Raw genomic sequence first — 20,837 nt, forward strand, 5'->3', positions numbered from 1 at the left:
ACCACTGCTACCACAGAAGACACAGCCAAGATCATGAAAGTATACACTCAGGTGCCCCCACCAACCCCTGCCCATTACACATCTTCTATAGAGCCACCTCTGCCATACCACCTGAACTCTGACATACCATTAACTGCTCCCTCAAAACAGGCACATTCCCCGATGGCTAAAAATGTGTGGAAGTCAAGCCTCTCCTCAAGAAGCCCACTACAGATCCGACGGACTTCAAGAACAGACCCATCTCTCTCATCCCCTTCACTGCCAAACTCACTGAGAAGATCGTCAACCACCAGCTCACCAACTTCATAGAAGCCAACTCAGTCCTCGACTCCTCCCAATCCGGATTCTGCAGCAACCACAGCACAGAGACCTCCCTACAAGCCACCACGGGCAACTTCTGCACCCTCCTCTACCAGGGCCACACGGCTGCCCTCATCCTTCTAGACCTCTCAGCAGCCTTCAATACCGTCTCCCACTGCACACTAACTGCCAGACTCAACAATGCCAGCACAAGCTCTTCAACATCTACATGGCCCCCCTCACCCCCATCATCAGAAAACACGGACTCAGCATAGTATCTTACGCCGACGACACCGAAATCATCCTCTCCATCACAAATGAGCCCGACACCACCAGACACAAGTTCCAGGAAGGAATGAAAGACTCCCGGATGAGCAACAGGTGCCTAAAGCTCAGCTCAGAGAAACGGAAATCCTTGTCCTCTGACCCTTACCCTCTGCATGGGACACCTGGTGGCCCACTGCCCTCTGCAACCCCCCCATAGCCACAGACCATGCTCACTTCCTCAGCATCATACTTGACTCCTCCCTCACCATGAACCGACAGAACAACGCCGTATCTTCCATGCGTCACTACCTCAATCTGTGCCTCAATACCCTCCAAATCCTCCTCAAGACGTTCAAATGGATCTCCCACGATTCCAGAGAGAGCATCACCCCCTAACTCATAACCAGCAGACTGAACTGCAGTATTGCCCTCTATTCCGGATTAACCAAATCTCTACTCCTCAAACTCCAGACCGTCGAGAACACTGCTGCCAGACTGGTCCTGGCGTCCCACAATAGCACCACATCACCTAGCAACTACGAGAACTCCACCTGCTCCCTGTCAAAAAGAGAGCTACCTTTAAGCTCTTCATTCACGCTTACAAATCCCTCCACAACATTGAATCCCAATACCTCAATTAAAGACTCACCTGCTATGCACCCAAAAGAAGCCTCCGCTTTGTCGATCTTGCCCTAGCCGAAATTCCACGCATCCGCAGAGCCAGAGCAGGGGAGTGATCCTTCTCCTACAATGCAGCCAAGACCTGGAATGAACTTCCCTTGCATTAGATGAACCCCCACGCTGCAAGTTTTCAGGAAGAGTCTCAAGACCTGGCTCTTCGGTTAGGACAGAGCTGCTCATACCCACCTCCCCCCAGCACCTTGAGAGCCTCTCGGGTCAGTAGTGCGCTTCACAAATCCCTGATTGATTGATTGATTTCCAGACTTCTCTCTGACATCTTCCCATCCTAGAAAGCTTAAATATTTACTGCTGCCACAGGCTAGAGTGTATACCCTTCCAGAATGGGAAAGAAAACAGTTTACCTTCAGATTTGTTGGAAGTGTTGGATAAGGTCTTTGTTCATGGGGATAAAATACTTTCCTCACAAAGAAAAGAAAAAAGTGTGCATTTTCACAGAGGGTTTCTTTGCCTCTGTGCAGAATTCTCCATTATGAGGAACTTCACACAAGGAGAATGGTAGCCCTTGCAAATAGTGCCATGACTGGCACTTTCTAGACCTACTACTGAGATTACTCACTGCATATTAGGCCAAGAGTCTCTGTATACAAGTGTTTGAGCATTTTACAAAAACTCTTAAAAGAAATAAATAAATAGAATAAAATAATCCTCTTATCCAGCAACTCATCTCCCCATGGAAACAGTATAGGTGAAATCTGTGATACATTGGACACTAACCTATGTACTTCAAACAAAGTAATGCACAGAGGAGCTCACAAAATGTGGTGGCACAAAGTACATTTCTATGGATTCTGTAGTAATGTTTAGATAAGTAGATAACAGTAGTTTATAGTCCACTGCATTCACACAATGCCTTGTGGTCAGAATGTTAGTATAAGTTTTTGACTGTAGCAAAATATCTTTGACCTTAGCCAGAGCATATTACCCAACAACCCAAGATAGTTCTATTCCCCCAGAAGGCAAATATCCTGATTCAAAACAGTAGCTATCTCATGACTGGCACCTGGCTCACCTTTTCTGTCTGGATGAAATATCTATTTTAGAACCACAGGAATGGGGTGTTCCAGACAAACATTTTAAGGTCTGGAGCTCTGCACATGGATGCATGAATGCAATTTTGTTTCTTGTAGTATCACTACTAGGTAGCAGAGTGCTGGCTGCATGTGAACTTCTAAGTGCCAGTGTTACACAACCATTGGATAATAGAAAATGAATAACATATGCTAACAACATACAAAGCCTGATTCACAAGGGCATTCATGTCAGTGGCCATCACTCATGACGGGACCTCCGCGTTGCAGTTTTTCATTGCGGAAATCCCACCATGAGTGTGAGCCCTCTGCCACGGCTGTTGGGCCTTTGCCACGGGAGCCTCATTTTGTAGGCCCTACCAACACTTTTGCACCGCCAGAAGGTCACTTTTTTGGACATTCCGGTGGCACAATGTGCCACAGCATATTTATAAGGTCACGTAAAGCCACTTTACTTGGTTTTTCATGGCCTTATATATATGTGTCCCTTTCAAATTGAGAACTGCATTAAAGGGCCGGTCCACAGATGTTGCTGTGAGTGTGCCCATGCAACACCCATGGAACCTGACACATCTCCAGATTTACGAGAAATCTCCCTTCCTGCACAAAATAAATCAGCCTGCAACCCATTGACAGCCCATTGTGTGCCAGTGCTGGGTAAAAGGACAAGAATGTTCCGTATCACATAAGATACATTGCATTCCTACCTTTTTGTTTTGACGTAAGGCAGCGCAGCAAGATTCCTTGAGGTGGTGCCCCATATCAAAACCACATAAATGAGACCCATAGGTCTTAAAATTGTCAAATACTTGTCTATGGAGACACAAATAATGCTGAAGTGCCTGCATGTTCCTACCAAATTAAACTGCTCAGAAAAAGTCTCAGAGTAATCCTGTTTTAATTTTGAAATATGGTAGTTGCATTATCCCCTCTTTCTAGGATCGACTATCGTATATCGACTATCCTATCTGGGCTTGCCTGAAATTATTTTGTATAGGCTACAATTGGTCCAGAATTTACAGCGGTAAGGCTAGTTCTTGTAATGTGTACCTTTGAAAACATCACTGAAATCAGGCATAATTTGTACTGGCTTTAAGTTAAGCAAAAGGTATTTAATGTTTAAATCTTTTTATCGGGTTGCAAAAATAGGAATCACATACAATGTGAAGTAAAGTACACTACTGTATTCACAGTCAAATAACAGAGAAGAAAGAAGAGATTATGAGAAGATAAAACAACAAACCAAATCAACAACAAAATAGGCTACTTTCCTGTCCCCCCCCACATGGATGCCAGACAGGCTCCGTAACACAAAACGTCAGAAAACATCCAATGATTACCAATAATAACAATGAAGGGGGAAAGCATGCAAGCAATGCAATTGGGAATAGGTTGGCCGAACCTAGGAACCAAAACCAAAAAAAAGAAAAGGCTGTACAAAGTAAATGGAGGCAAGTGAGTAAAAGGATAAGTACGCACACCCAAGGGGAAACAGAGAGACACTCCTGATTGGATCATCCATAGAGGAAAGATAGCTGAGCAGGGGTAGGGGAAAGCAGAGAAGAAGCGGAAAATGGTAGGGACAGCAAGGTGTCAAGTGACAGCACAGGAGCAGTGGGGCACCCAGAAAGGGAAGAATGGGGCAGGGGGAGGAGGAGGGGCCTACACAAACCAGAAGACATACAAGTTGTTGAACCCCAACAAGCAATCAGTAGTACAAAAAGAAAAACCAACCTCCAAGGAATATCCAATTGACCGGGGCCAGAGGGACTGGTGACCCGTCACTCCGCCCCACAAAGAAGGGGATCCCAAATGTCTTTAAACAGGTGCTTCTAATGTCTTCCCCGATGATCCATGCTGTCGATTACCTAGTCATGAAAACTTTATCGGTCTCTCCCCCGTTGGTTTGTGTTTTGTTTTACCGTCCTCCTCAATCTATGCCCGCCTTTCCCTCTCTGGTGAGCGAGATTTTGGCCAACCTGATAGTAAATAATTCTCGTATAGTGATCTTAGGTGACTTTAATTACTGGCCTTGTGACCCCAATGAGGACTCTCATTCTGAGGAGTTTTCTGATCTGCTTACTCATCTGAATCTGATACAATTGGTACATTCGCCTACCCACAAGTTTGGCCACATTTTGGACCAAATTTGGTCGGCTAATTTGGATATCTCTTTACTCTCAGTTTGTGGTCTGATCATTATTTGGTCTAATTTTCTTTGCTACTAAAACCCACGATTAGTACCCCTTTACCTACCAACATAAAAGTGAGAAACTGGGGGCGAGTTAATATTAATTCTCTTTGTTCCTTGCTTTCCGCCGCCAGTCCGACTAATGCTGATACTCGAGACTCTTCTCTCCATGACCAGGCCTTGGCCATTAACTCTTGGCTCATCTCATCTTGTGATGAACTGGTCCCTTGGAGATCGATTCGACTTAAACGCCCACATGATTCGCAGAGCTGGTTTTCCCCCTCTCTATAAGCTAAGAAACTTCAGCTTAGATAGGCAGAACGTAAGTGGCGTTGGCATTACGACCCCTCTGACAAAACCATGTATTCCACCATTCTTAGGGAATATAAAAACGACATCCTCACTGCAAAAACTCAATATTTTTCTGCAATGATTCTATCATCTCCTAAGAAGCCCAAGGAAATTTTCTCCCTCCTTAATAGTCTTTCCAAACTTGATCGAGTAACTGCTAAACCTCTTCCCTCTCAGAGACTGTGCGATTCCCTACACAATTATTTCTTTACAAAAATTTCACTATTAAACTCCATATATCTTCTCCATCTCCCTTTTTCGTTCCTTTTTCACCCCCTCCTAGTACACATTCCTTCTCACATTTCCCACCCATTCCGACAGAGAATTTTCTCAGTTTGGTGAGCGCCACGAAATCTGGCTCTCCCACTGATAGCTGCCCTTCACATATCCTCCGTGAGATCTTCTCGGTCTGTGTCAATCCACCGCTTACTCTCCTCAATAAGTCATTGGCTTTGGGCCTTGTCCCTAATCTTTTTAAATCAGCCATGATTGTTCCTGTGCTGAAAAAGGTGGGAGCTGACCCGAATATTCCTTCCAACTTTCGACCCATCTCCCTACTTCCCTTTTTAGGTAAGGTCTTGGGGAAATATGTCACCAACTGCCTGAGCTCTTTTATAGAGGCCTCTGATTATTTTAATCCTTATCAGGCTGGTTTCCGCCCTACTCATTCTACGGAAACGGTTACCCTCGCGGATCCACTCAGGCCCTTGTACTTCTCGATTTATCGGCTGCCTTTGACACGGTCGACCATCACCTTTTGGTCAACCGTGTCCGGGCGGCTGGCGTTTCCGATGTGGCCTTGAGTTGGGTCTCCTCATTTCTGGAGAACCTCCAAAAGGCGGTTCAGCTCTCCCCTTATTCTTCTACTTTGCGTACAGAATCCTGTGGTGTCCCCCAAGGTTCTGCTCTTTCCCCTCTTCTTTTCAACCTTTATATTTTTCCTTTAATTTTTGCTTTACGCGACCGGGAGGTCACAGTGTTTAATTACGCTGATGACCTTCAACTTATATTTACTTTTTCCTCCTCTCCCGGCTCTATCTCCCATTTTCAGAATACTATGATTTTTATCCAGGACTGGATGAGCATAAAACATCTAAAGTTAAATCCCGACAAGACTGAGCTAGTTCTGTTCGGAGGCTCATCGAATCCCTGGTCTTCTAATTTTTGGCCTCTCTCTCTTGGACCTGCCCCTTCTTCCGTTAAGTCGGTAAAAAGTCTGGGCATTAAAATCAATGACGATCTCTCGATGCATATCCAGATTAGTATGATCGTCTCTTCCTGCTTTTTATGTCTTCGCACTATTCACAAGGTTTCTCGATTTTTTACCACTGATGCTCTTAAGGCTATTCTTCTCGCCCTGGTTATTCCGGCCTACGAATTACGCCGACTCCAGCTCATTCAAAATCAGACGGCTAGGCTGATTTATTGTCGGTCCAGATTCCATCATGCCCTTCCGTTGCTGAGGCAATGGACTGGTTACCGGTTGCCTAAAGATGCCTATTTAAATTAGGGTGTCTTGTTTTTAAATCATTAGCGGGCTTAGCTCCCTTCTACGTAGTCTCTAGGCTCACAACTTACACTCCCTCTAGGAATTTACGGTCTTCCTCCAAGAACCTCTTGGTTGTTCCACGCTTTGTTAGGAAGAAACAGGAGGGGTCGAGCTTCTCTTTCCAGGCTCCTCCATTTTGGAACTCTCTTCCGGATAACCTCCAATCCCCTCAATCCTACTTGGAGTTTTGCCAAGGTTTGAAGACCTGGCTATTAATTAGAGCTTTTGAGGTGTAATTGTTACCCTGATTTGCTGCCGACTGTTTTAGCGCCATGAAACCTTTTTGGTATACGCGCGCTCTATAAATTCCCCCAACTTCTAGTAAAAGTGCATTTGTGAAAGCTTTATATTTAGCCCATAAATCAATAAACGGTTCCGGTGGCCCTGCTCTCATTGCCTACATTACCAAATATACTCTTGTGCAGTTATTTCCCTGTTCCAAGAACCCCAGAGAACCACCAGCCTTTGCCAATTTCCAAGAACTCCATTGGAGTAGAGGAGCTGCTCCCCCGCAGTCTGTAGGCATCAAAAACCACTGAGTTTGGTCCATCGACTTGCAGCTCATTGGCCCAACCAATACAGCAACCAACTAGGTAGAGGAACTCATGCTCTGGAAAATCAGTGCTGTCTCCCCTATGAGTGTGGAGGCAGCAGGACTGACCAGAGCTGTGTGGTATCAATCCCTAGTGTACTGGACGCCCTGCACCTAGACCAACCACAAAGAGTCTAGATTCAGACTTCAACTGCCCAGAAAGCAAGCACCCAAAGAGGGAAATCAGCACCCCTGAGAACCACTCCATGAGTGGCCCAGCAGTCCTGAAATTGTCCCTGCCGGTAATCTGCTCCTGACCACAAAGATCGCCTTTCTGTATAGTGTGTGATCAACATACCTTATCTGCATCCAGCCCACCCGGAATTTGTAACAATGAACCGGCTGTGCTTCTGTGCTGCTAAAGCCTGTGTGACCTGGGCCCCCACTCAGGAGCTCTCGGACTTGCCTACAAGTCCCCCTCGGCAGCCTGTTTCTAGGTGGCACCGCTTCTTCGTAGCGCACCAGCTACCAACGCCTTTAGCACCCTGCTCCAGGCCGCATCCAGGAGTCTCCTGATGAAACGCTGGTAGAACATTGCATCGTGGCTTGCTAACCCTCTAAACTGAGAAGGTGAACCCCTAGAACGGTCTGTCTGATTTTCTTTGCATTTCTGCTTTCTCCTCTCATTGGAATCCATTGTACATAATTGTGCACAATTGTGAACTATTTTCCGAACTTTGATAATTGATAAGAAAAACAGTTCTTACCATTTAACGAAGTTCTTTGCTTGAAAATATATATAAAAATAAGTGTTATTTTTCTAAAGTGGTCTCGGATTTATTCTTTGAGTGTGTGTCTCATTTATTGCCTCTATGAGTACAACAAATGCTTCCATCATACAAAAAGAGGCCTGAGGAGATTTAAAGACCAGCAGCGGACGACCCCCCCCCCCATTGAAAATTTCATATTGCATGAAAAGACCCCTGAGTCTGATAAAAAATATCAGAGGGGAGCAGGAGTATCCCTCTTAGAGGATGGTTTCCCCCACCCACCTGAGGATGGCATGCTTCATCATAGGGTAACCTCCTCGCAATGCAAACCTGGTCACAAGGCGGCTACTACAACCCCCCCCCCTCCCGCTGAGAGGCAGGAGCTCAGGGATGTTCTAAGTAGGTGATGAGAGGTATACTAAAACCCATAGATGAGTTGGGTGTGGTGGAGGAAGCGCGAAGATTTGTGAAGATGAATATGAGTTAAAACTCACTCCGAAGGATACCAAAAACGTTATTTGTGGCATCCCAGGGTTAAGATTAAGAATGAAACCTATAGCAGGAGTGGATTAAACTTGTCAAAGTGTGGTGATGGTCGACATGTTTCAGCCGAATACCCTTCGTAGAGGTGTAGCGGCTTTCTTCAGGACCAAAAATGTGAAGTATGCCTCTGAATACTTAACAGAGACATACACAACCATAAAAAGCTACACTAAACCAGTGGTTGGAGTGGATTGTCACTCAGACAAAGTCCCACTGGTGTGTGTGTTACCTGCTATGTCAGATAGCTGCAGACCCCTGCACCTCGGCACAATACTAAAGGGAGCATTTATGTCCTCGACCACACCGAGTGGTGGGCATCGGGATAGTTTAGTATACCTTTTTATGGTTGTGTATGTCTCTGTTAGGAATACTTCTTTCTAGTTCACTATATTTTGAGAGCCAGGTTCCTACACAGAGCCTTTCACAAGAGAAAATAAAAACATATTTTTTTGTCTAAATATAAAGACAATTGTGATCTACCTGTTAACAGCAGTCCCTAATAATCTATAACACACTTATTTTGCTTCTTCTTTTATTCTCTCAGTGTTCTAACTAACCCTGGGCGGGCGGCTACGTTCCGTGCACGGAGTGTGCGTAGTGCCGGCTTCTACGCATTTTGCGTAGCAGGCGTAGAATCCGGCACTATGCACGCTCCGCAGACGTAGCGTAGCTGGCCGCCACCCGCCTCCCTCCCGCCCTCCCTAAATACTTTAAATTAATAGTGTAAAAGAATTAAAAGGCACTTACCTTGCCCGCCGCTGCCTGCCGCGTCCCCGGGGCTCGCTAACTTCATGGCTGCCGTCTTGTGTATCTAATGCGCATGCGCGAGCGGCCGCGCATGCGCATTTCTCACGAGAATTGCGCATGCGCGAGCGGCCGCGCATGCGCATTAGATACACAAGACGGCAGCCATGAAGATAGCGAGCCCCGGGGACGCGGCGGGCAGCGGCGGGCAGCGGCGGGCAAGGTAAGTGCGTTTTAATTCGTTTCCACTTTTAATTTAAAGTATTTAGGGAGGGCGGGAGGGAGGCCTGCGGTGCGTAGTGGGGCTACGCGGAGTGCGGAGGTGGGCGTAGTTTCTCGCCCACTTCACGCAGCTCCGCGAAGCCCCACTACGCCCACTACGCCCAGGGTTAGTTCTAACATCAAGATGTTTCCCTGGTGTATGTTTTTGCTTAATAAGTATTTTATTCATTCATTTATTCATATAGTCATTCATTCATACATTCATACAACAAAATTTTATGTTCAGGAAATAGCTCCTCTAAATATTTTAACAAATTATGAGTCCTGCGCCTACTCACTCTGAATGTCTGGGTATTTCATCATTAGCAAGCACCCCCAACGGAGGGTGGAAGATGTGGTGTCTGTTCCAGCCGTGAACAAGGAAGTGACAACACACAGCAAGTTGCGTTCATGGAAATATGAATTTGGGTTTGTTTTCTCCTTTTGAAGAAAGTAACATCTTACATGAGATTTCCACAACAAAACATAATATTAAAATTATAATGTATTTACATTTTACTTTTTGTTCTTAGTTAATAACCTGATAGAAAGCATTCCCATATACACACGCAAATTATTCTGCTAATGGATCCATCAATAAAAGCAATGTTGCTTTGCTCTAACATGTTGCTGGCTCTGTTTTCAGCAGGCAATATTTAACCCTCTAGCCTTAGCTATTTCGATTTTTGAACCCTGTTCAACCGATGGCCTCATAGAGCTGAAAGAGATGTTTTCGAAAACGGAGAACATAACATGTGTCACGTTTCATAGATGTACATAATGTTGGTATCTATGGTACAGTGAAAAATTGGCTCTTGCTGTTCAGTAAACTAAGGCATCCATTCCATTGCACGTTATGTTACAACAGCGTAACTATCAATCAATATGTCACCATATTGTAGCATACTCATTTTGTAAATGCTTTTAAAAGAGTGCCTTGATTTATTTATTTATGCACATGGTTGTAGTAGGTCGAGTCTACAGCGACTGCGCTGCAGGATGATCTGTTGTACGTACTATGTAGATTTTGATTCCTCCAATCGTTGTGGATTGGTTGTGTGTGTCATTCAAAAATTGTTGCCTCCAAACTGGCTAATGGTTGGTGCATGTCCTACCTTTTCTCAATAGTTAAATCTCTCTGGAGTATTTCTGTGGGAACGAGTAGTGGCTGCCCCGGTGGCTGCTGTGGCAGGACACAGCTGTGTGTGTGCCTTATGCACACTGCCATTGTCCTCTGCACAGGAACTCGCTTGCGTCTATGCTTGTTTTTTTTAATGGAATGGAGCTGACCTCGTCATGAGCATGGGGGCGCTGTACGCGTCCCCCCGCCCCCAAGCACAGCGGGGGAATCCCGCCTGCGGCGAAGGGGTTAAAAGCCTATTAGTCTCAAAATCAGCTTAACATCCTGTGATTCTAGAAGCATCACATAATGTTCTTCTGCTTTACAAAGACAAAATTAATTTGGCGAAGGGGTTAAAAGCCTATTAGTCTCAAAATCAGCTTAACATCCTGTGATTCTGGAAGCATCACATAATGTTCTTCTGCTTTACAAAGACAAAATTAATTTGGCGAAGGGGTTAAAAGCCTATTAGTCTCAAAATCAGCTTAACATCCTGTGATTCTGGAAGCATCACATAATGTTCTTCTGCTTTACAAAGACAAAATTAATTTGGCGAAGGGGTTAAAAGCCTATTAGTCTCAAAATCAGCTTAACATCCTGTGATTCTAGAAGCATCACATAATGTTCTTCTGCTTTACAAAGACAAAATTAATTTGGCGAAGGGGTTAAAAGCCTATTAGTCTCAAAATCAGCTTAACATCCTGTGATTCTGGAAGCATCACATAATGTTCTTCTGCTTTACAAAGACAAAATTAATTTGCCCATGTGTAATGTAACTGGTGTCCATGTGTAGGAAGCTGGCTCTGTATATACTATATGAAAGTGAGGTATAGTGTGCACAGAGTCCAGTGGAACCCCAGAGGCAGGCAGAGCTAAAGTTAGATAGAACCTTACTCTCTATTAGTGGTAGTGTGGTCGAACAGTAAGGCAGTATCAGAGGACAGTGTTAATCATTTGTTGTACACACTCATTCAGCAAATGAATTCCCACACTCAAAGACTGAACTTCAGACCAATTGTTTTAGTATAAATATATTCTTTTAGTTATTTTATTTTCTAGAACCAAGCAAGCCTGGCACAGGTAAGCAATACTTACTTTCCAGTAGTTATGAAATTGAAATACAGTTTGAATGATAATTGTACATGCACTTTGGTTTGATTTACAGTATGGATGCAGAGAAATGCAGGAGCAGATTTACAAGCCCCATGCGCTGCTGGTGCATTACGTTGTGTGATGCACCGGTGGTGCAGCCTGCTGAGTGATATTTACAAGCACAGGTAGTCACCCTGCGTGACTTAACCTGTGCTTGTAAATATCACCCTTGTTCACGCAACACTTTACGTGTTAGGTGCGTGACATGGGTGTTGCTCTGGGTGTTTCCACGCAACACCCATGTCCACTGATGCATTTCCAGATTTACGAGGTGAGCGGTGAACTGACTCCGCTCATCCTCACCCTCTCCTTTTCCTTGCTTCCTTTAGGGACCGCATCCATTTACTCTTCAAACACGACACAGGTATTCACTTAACAAAAGCACTTCATGAGGACCTTGTTTCCTTAAAGGTCAACCCACACTCTGAACTTCCAGGCACCCTTTTTTAGGTCTCGCTCTCGAGACCTATTGTGGTTGAAATGCCTCTCAAGGGAGACAGACCGGGGCACGCGCCGATTTGGGTCTGTGGACGCGCTTTGCTTACGCTTGGCTCGCATGCCGTAACGGCGCACGCGCGTGCACAAACACACAGAGCCAGCCCCCCCGCACACACAGACACATGAACACACATACACACACACAGCCAGCCCCCCCCCACACACACACACAGCCAGCCCCCCCCACACACACACACACGCACACGCGCACACACACACACACACACACACCTCCCACCCCCTCCCCCGCCGCTGTCGGAGGGCCATTGTGGGACTTGACACCCATGGTGTTCCGGGGCAGAGTCCTGCTGATTACTTACCTGCATGTCCCTTTAGATCGCCCTCAGAACTCGGAGTGGCACAGAGAGGGGATGGCGCCGTGTCGTGTTTACTGCAGGAAGCTGATTCTTCCACGACACTTCCGTTTTGCCACGCCCATTTCCAGTTTGGGAAAGCTGCGCTTCTCCTGAGTTTCATTAGCATGCTGACCGCATAACTCTGCAAGTCTCTAATCATTGAATTTGATACAAAGACAATTCAGGTAAAACATGAAGTATCATTGTCTGATTGATCTTAAAGGTAGGGTTCTCTTCTATATAGAAGAAAGGGAGAGAGGGTTACATTGGTAATCAGTGGCCGTCTATAAACCCAGGTAACCTCACGGTAAGCCCACAACAGGTCTTTTTTAACTAGACTGCTAGACTGTCTGGTAAGTATGAACATGTTGTAGACAGCTGCCATTGAAATAAAAGTTTGACTCCCAGTTTTGGGCTGCTCATCCCATAATCTTCTTAATGAAAGACTGAAACGGCAGGCATGCTTTAATGTCGGCTATTCAACATCCTGTTATCAATTTGTCATATTATTGGATGATCTCACTTTGGCTTGTATGTTTCAATTTTTATTATGAGTGTTATTGCTTTGTACTACCCTACTCTAATTTATTTAAGCTGCATAACTTATATATTTCCTGAATTGTTTAGTAGAGATGTTATTTTGAAGGGTATAGAAATCGTGTCTGTATTGGACCCCAACTGTAACCTTCAGTGTATAGTTGTTAGGCTTCCAAATTTATCAGTAACAATTCTACAATAAAGTCCAAATAAATGACCTGATGGCAAGGAGATGCTAGGGTAATAATCTCAATGTGTTCCTTCAAATTTCTGCCATCAGCCTCTTGGTGTGGAATTAATTGGCCTGGCTCTTTATCACGTTTGATTGTACAGACAAGTTGGCTTTTAAGAGGTGTTTTGATGAATGTTCAGGCTTTTGTGCGTTGAAAACAAAACGAGTTACGTTTGACAAATTATCTTTAAGATCACAACTGTGGAGTTTGAATACATAGTTGTTCCCTTGGACAGTGAAAGATACTGTCCCCCAAGAAAGTACGGCTTTGCTGTGCCAATTAAGAGCAATACTACGTCTAGTTATAGTCACAGCAGCCTACGATGTTGATGTCCTTCGTGTTAAATGCAGCCTGGCTGCTACAGCAGATCATAGATGTTGTGGACACAGTGGATAAGTGGATCATTCAGTTACAGTGGTTCGCTGGAATCATACAATGCAGCTTTATTTGAGATTGTGCCAATCTGTAGTGTCTATGCGAGGCACATGTAAATTGACCTCTTATCAGAGTGCCGCCACAGATTTGTAAGCTCTTGACCTTCTAAGTATTTAAACCTATAGGCACCTGATATGCTCTTTGGTCGTTGCCTGCTTTGAGGAGCCCACCTAACCATGAAATAGTGTTGTCCGTAAGGCACAATGTTTGTCATTGTAAATTGTTTGGACTTTTTCTTTTTTTTTCTTTTCAGGAGTTTGTAGACGTCTTTGGCTGATGAGGAATTCCAGCACTTCAGAGAGAGCTTATTTTACAATGAAGTGCTTTTGATGGGAATTGTGGGAATGCCTGAATGAAAAGCAGGGCTTTGTTTTTTCAGGGCTTTACTTTTTTGGCGACTACAAATGAAGTATGCGTAGATCTCGGTTGATGTAAAATCATAGTCAACCAAAAACTAGCTCGCGGAACCTGAATACACAAAAAAATGTAAGTCCCTGATTTTCACTCAAATGTTTTTTTTTTATTGTTTTTTATTATTATTATTTTTACTTTACCCTCATTCAGTGTTAGTCTTTAGTGCTAAATGTCTTCAAATGGTAAAAACAGAACTTAAAACAGGAAAATAGTAAAGTTAAGGAAAATCTGTCATTATGGAATGGTATTTTCAGCTGGTTTTTGGAAATTCAGTCCCACATATATGTGCCACAAAGTAGTAATTGCTGAAATTCCCTCTTTCAGAGCAGTGGCAATAATGGTGTAATGCTTTTAAAACGATAAATCGATCGGCACAGCCTCTGGATCATGGCGTTTGCATGCTTGTATATGATCGTTTTAATTCTTGCATTGTATTATTGGCCTAGCACAGGTGAGCTCAGGGGTCAAGGAATCACATTTATTGTTGTCTGAATTCCCCAACTTAAAGTACGGATACTTTAGTGCTGCCAATTCCAAGCCCATAACTTTCCAGCAGCTATATTTAAAATATCTAGTTTGTTTTTTAAAAGAAACACACTTATACAAATCCTGCTTAAACAGTATTTCTTACATTAGTTTGTCTGTGCTCAACCATTTTGTTGACCGGTGTTAATCTGTATACCTGATAAGAAGATTTAGATGAAAGGTACATTTGTCCACTGGTGAATGTTCAGCCCCAGCATTGGTTAAACCTATTATCAAGGACCTATCAACTACATGACCTACCTTGATAAACGGCTGTATGACTGAAAATGTCAAGAACAGGCACAATTTTTTTTTCTTCAGTAATTTGTAACCTTGAATGATGGATTAATTAATCTTTTAGACCGTATTTTTAAATGTTATTCTCTTTGAGAATAGCTCGTTACAGAATCTGGGGAAAAAACAACAATCTGAAAATTAAGGGTTACTTTGGAAGTAACTGGACACTACACTTCCGCTACAGATTTCTTCCCTCGGCACAGAGACCATTGAAGTAGCGCTGAAATGAAGATGGAATGCGAGGCTGTGATTTCTAAAGTAAGGGCAAGAGTACAACACTAATTTATGAACAAAGCAGACATGTAAGCAAATCATGGCTCCTGAGGCTAAGGAAAGAGGTACTGAGAAAAGAATTGCAGTGATGCTGAAAATGCCACCTTTATTTTAGGAGCATTACACCCAATGGTAATCTCCAATTCAGAGCAAATTTAGAAGCAATAATGGACTATCTGTGCGGTTTACTGTTAAGAGTTCCAGAGGGGAGCTAAAGTGCCACATGCCAAGATGGCTGTTTCTATGGAATCTCTGTGGTGCAGCTGTCAAGCCATCATAAATGATTCGCCATCCTGCTCGAAAGTGCTTTTTACTGGGCACCTGAAGTGCCCAGTTATCTACTGATGATGTTGTGCTCTTCCATGGATGCGCCTCGGCTTCTCTGTTCTAAACTGTAGTGGCAAGAGGACACCACTTGAGTACATGGGCTAGCATTGATCCTGCCACCACAGAGCCCACTGGTCATCTTATGCTGGAAGGCTGGGCACCTTTGTCCTAGTCTCTACAGAAAGGAGACCAACATTACGGACTGGACTGGAGATGTATAGGTGAGCATGCCTAGACGGATGAGACTTTCTGCTCAACTTCACTGTGCGTAATTGTGCAGACTGGAATCACTATACTTCTGAAGCTGGTAGTCTGTAGGTGGGGCGATGCCTAGGATCTACGATGTTGACATTGTCTCTCACCTGCAATCGTGTGCTCCGCGGTGGCGTATCTGGGCTAAAGATTGGTGAGCCTGGGAATCTGCATTGCGGGAGCTCTGCAATGCAGAGGCACCTACGGAATCAGCCAACACGCGGCTCTGAAAGCGGGCATGGCCAACTTTAAGTTTTGTGAGTCTTAAAGGGACAGTGGTGTGAGACTGGCTGCCAGGCTGCATCCTGTAGATTAAATTGTTGAATGTAAGCGTAGCACTTCAAAGTTTGAGGCACTTTTTACAGGAGATCATCACAGTGCACAAGTATAGAGCTGGATATACATGACCCAATCTAAGTATGAACAGCATGTACCATTCTCTATAGCAATGGGAAAGGTGGAAAAGCAGAAATTGACGTAGTACTTCTGTGGTTGGAAAGATACAAATAAGGTAACCAAACCCTCTATCCATAATGTAATTAAGACTGCTAGATGCGTTCTCGCTAGAAAACAAAGATGAGTATCAAGTTTTACAAAAAAAAAAAAAGAAAATCTGATTGGTGTTAACACCAAGCTGAATTTGCTATTCAGAATGGTGGAACAGATCTAAATGAGGTAAGAAAAGGTCAGCAAAAGAATAGACCAAACTGAAATAAGAATACCATACTTGGAAGGCACCGATACAGCAACATCAGTAATTTTTCTCAAACTACCTAAGCAGACATTGGGAGCTTAGGCCAAGCTGGAAGATCTGAAGTGCCAGAGGAACAATATCTGCTTCTGTGAATGGAAGAGAACAAACAAATCACCAACATGGACGGTTTTGTTTCAGTCCCTCTGCGATTACTTTTCCAGGTGCAAGGTATTTTGAGGTCATGCACAGATCTTTAGCTGAGTGCCTTCCTTCTGTCAGGCCACCAAGGTCCATCGTAGTGCATGTACCAAATTATCATATTAGGGATAAAGTATTTTTTCTTTCTGGTTGGAAAAGGAAATCTAAGACACTTCTAAAGTAATCAGGGTAAATAAATAATTTTTATTGTTTTAGGTTATTTAAAACCATTACAAAAGTACATTGATAGCTCATACCTTCGGATAAAAAATTATAAGAAAAATATATTATTTTTAAAACAAGAGAACTTTGATAAAAACAGTTTGTGCAGGGTGTGAGGTCCAAGTGTGGTGTCTTGGCCAATATTCAACTAATCCGGTCTGGTGCCATCTTCCAGATTTTTTAGTTTCAGTTCCAGACATTTCAGGAATTTGACCAACTTCCCATTTAATGGGGGGAGGCCTGGGTTGAAACAAGCAAGAACCGCTTGTCTGCGTGTGCGGATTTTTAGTTCATTGAAGGCAGTTTTTAACAGGGCTACTCTTTCCTCTTTCAGCCTTGGGCAGGTGAATAATAGATGTTCGAAGTCTTCATACTCTGCCCCGCACAGCCTGCATTTTGTCCCCCAGTCCCTTCTCAGCCATGGTTGCAGATGCGGAATACAGGGTAGAATTTCTAGCCTATGTTTTAAGAAGGCTTCTTTTGATTTCCTGCGGTACCCCAGACCAAAGTATGCTTGTAACCCAGGCGATTTGTATTTGGACAGAGTCATCCATGCGTGTCGCCTTTGTGAAAAGGTCGCTTTAACTTCCAAGTGCGATTGTATTTTTATGCTCTTGTTTACAACACGCTTGAATTGCACATGCGGTAAAGGAGTTTCCCATAGTTCTTTTAGACCTGTGACAGTCAGGGATTTCTCTAGGAAAGTTTTCGCCGGCAGTTGAAGAGAGCTGCTTAGGTCTAGCCATAGCAGATGGTTCAGTGAATTTTCTGGCGAGTTCTTTATTTCATGCCAGCACTTTATGTATGAACCTTTTCTTGAAAAGTAATCGAATTCTCCGGCTACACCACAGTTTTTAGGTCTCGTGGCGATTACCGCGTGAAAGCGTGGTCTCGCCAGAGACCTATAGTCACCGGCTCAGCTGCCCAGGAGACAAGAGATGGCCACGCGCATCTTCAAGAATGGGATGGGAGCGGGCCGCAGAAGCGTGTGCACATCTCCTGTCTCCTGGGAAGCTCCAACACACACAGCCACACCTCCCCCAGCTTTCGCACACGCATGAGCGTGCACACACACAAGCACACACACAGACACACACATAAGCGCACATACACGCACGCACACATAGAGACACCCCCCCGCACCACCGCAGACATACACACACACGCGCGCACACACACACACGAGCGCACCGACCCCCCCCCTCCGGACTTCTGCAGCCTCTGCGGGGCTCTCCCTCGGGCATGGGAGCCCCGTGTCACCACTGCTCCTCTGGCCAGGCACTCCATGGGTGCGGGTTTCATAAGACGGAAGTCCCGCCCCACAACATGTTTCAGTTTTGCTCACGTCTTGTTTTGTTGTTGTTGCAATTTTATATAACGTGAACTCGACCCGAAGGTTTTGGACCGCTGTGCACGAGCGCAAGTTACATTACACATTTCATTTTTACACAATACACGTGTTCAGTTTTGGTAGGCACGTGGAGATTAAGTGATCACCTGCACAAGATCACAAGATGTTTAGTCAACGCCGAGCCTCGAACCTGGTTCCCCAGTCGGCAGTTCTGAAACTTAGGAGACATCCTCTCATTAATTACCTGACACACCCTTCTTGTTTCAGTGATTCTTTGGAAGGCGCCTCTTACGGAAACAACGATCGGTGACCTTTACCACACATATTTTAAACTAAACCTGTAACAGGAAACTCAGCGGATTAGGCCTTGAACAACTGGAAGATTCTGTAAACGGTGCAAAATGAAGTGACTCTAAGAGGAGAAGGACGAATGAGCCACAGCCTGCCCCGATGAAAGAAAGATCCCTTCTGTGTTTTCACTTAGACTCGCTTTCTGTTATAGAAAATATCTTCTAATCAGAGGTGAGGGAGATGGAATATTGATCCATTCATTTTCCAAAGAATATCTTGTAATCAAAGGGGAAAGGATCACTTGTCCTGAACAACCTTAGGTCTGCAGGATGGTTTTCGGGGGGAGTTCTGTCCCAATATAAAGACCCTCATGCACGTGATGGGTATGGTGTTGTCTCAGAGCGGTATATCTTGGTTCTCCGCTTCTATTTCACGTGTGTGCATAATCATCAGGTCTACTTAGGTTATGCAGCCTCCACCAGGAGGATTTTACCCAAAGGTTGGTGCAGTAGTGAGCCAGAGATAAAAAGACCAGAGATCAGAAGGGCAAAGCTTTAATAGGTCTGATTTCGGGTCTGGTAAACTCAATTTCTGTGCATCCGGTTATACTTGTTTAGGAGTTACAGTTGCACTTTGAGTGATGAAGGAGTTAAAAGGTTGGTCGACATGTTTCTGCCTCTGTTGCCTTGCTAATAGGACTTACGGGCATTCTTCAGGACTGTGAAATAACGTGCAAAATATCATACAGTGTAATAAGTGAAAAGAAAAGGTTATTGACCTGTTTCTAAGTCTTGGAGGTCTTACGGTACCTGTAATGAGTAAACACATAATTGTAACGCACACACACCGGGTCGGGGGGTAGGGAGGGAAAGACACACACCCACAGCGATTTGCGCTGTCATTTTCACAATAAACAACTAAAAAATGGCAATACTTCATAGACCCTTCGTGTCCATTCGAGTGTCAACTCTCACATCCTCTCCATGCTCAGGCACCGTCCTATAGCATGCTGGCAGAGGGGCAGTGCAGGACTATCTTTGTATCGTGAATATATTCGTTTGTGGATTCACGTGACTATAATGGTCGTGAGTTTGTCTGTAGTTATCAGGGCGGGTGAATGAATCAGCTGACACATATTCGTGACATGCAAGTCATACTCTGCGTCTTGGTGAGCTGGGGACGCCGTGATCTTAGCGGCGCCACGTGGCATGCAAATGTCATTTACGCTAGCAGTTACCTCGCGCATTGCTAATGCACACTTCCTTCAGCCGGTAAGAATATTGGAGCGGGCTAAAGGCGGGAATTAAACAAAAGGAAGCGTTAATGTTAGAGCGGCTGGTTGGTACTTGCGGTTTTTGTGGACCGGGTGAGGGGAATCTCCTTGCTACCTGTTTCGCCTCGTCCTCAGCTCGCTATTGCGCGCGCTGCTCTGCTCTTACCGAACCGGAAGTGGTTCCTGTCTCTTCCGGGTCGCTTTTCTTGGGCCGCCTTGTGGGCGGTGCCGAAGCTCCTTGTGTAATCCTATTGGACCATCAGTGTTTACAAATATTAAACACGGGTAGTGTGCTCTTATCATTCCGCTAATGTCAATGAAAGTTACACGGATCAAAGAATTATAAAAGATGGGTTGATGGACTACTTGCACAATTGGTGATGTTATATGACGAGTAGTATCTTTTTAGGTGACATTGTGATATCTTATTTGTTCTTTCACGGGTGATATTTCAAAGGAGAGGGGGGGGGGGCGGGGTTATTCTTGCAAAAGTCCCGTAGCTCCTTGTGTAATCCTATTGGACCTTCAGTGTTTACAAATGTTAAACACGGGTAGTGTGCTCTTATCATTCCGCTAGTGACAATGAAAGAATTGTTGATGGACTACTTGCATAATTGGTTTACACCATGATGATGTTATATGGCGAGTAGTATCTTCTTCTTTTGGGTGACATTATAATATCTTATTGGCTCTTTCGCGTGTGATATTTCAAAGGAGAGGGTGGGGGGCAGGGTTATTCTTGCAATAGTTATCGATGTTCGTTTGAGTTGCTTCCAAAATGCACACCTGCGTGGTTGTTTTTGGGATCTTTTCCTTTTCCTTAAGGGTCTGTGCAATGATGTCGATCTTTATTTATTACTGACGTATATCATCATTGAACCTTTGGCAGATTGAGAATTCGTTCTCTCTCATGTGATTCAATATAATTGTCGACATTCCCCAAGGAAATTCCTGGGTAACTTTCATTGGGTTGGTTTTACTCATTCATAGAGTGCAGAGTAGGATCTCTATTTTCTTGCCACTGAGAGCCAGGGTATGTTGTCATTCAGCCCCTCTGTGTCTGTCTTCAGTCTATGGACCCACCTCTGCTCCTTTTCAAAAAGGATTCGTTCCGCATTATGGTCTTTGTTTGGTAAAGTTTCCAAGATCAC

General features: G+C 44.3%; 1 pseudogene; it reads right to left on the minus strand.

The window, feature by feature from the left end:
- The window catches only part of LOC144762225 (cytochrome P450 2K6-like), a 156,216-nt pseudogene extending 143,882 nt beyond the window's left edge, over window positions 1-12,334 (minus strand).
- Between the last annotated feature and the right edge of the window lie 8,503 nt (window positions 12,335-20,837).

This window comes from Lissotriton helveticus, chromosome 6, assembly GCF_964261635.1.
Source record: "Lissotriton helveticus chromosome 6, aLisHel1.1, whole genome shotgun sequence".
Taxonomy (NCBI): Eukaryota; Metazoa; Chordata; class Amphibia; order Caudata; family Salamandridae; genus Lissotriton; species Lissotriton helveticus.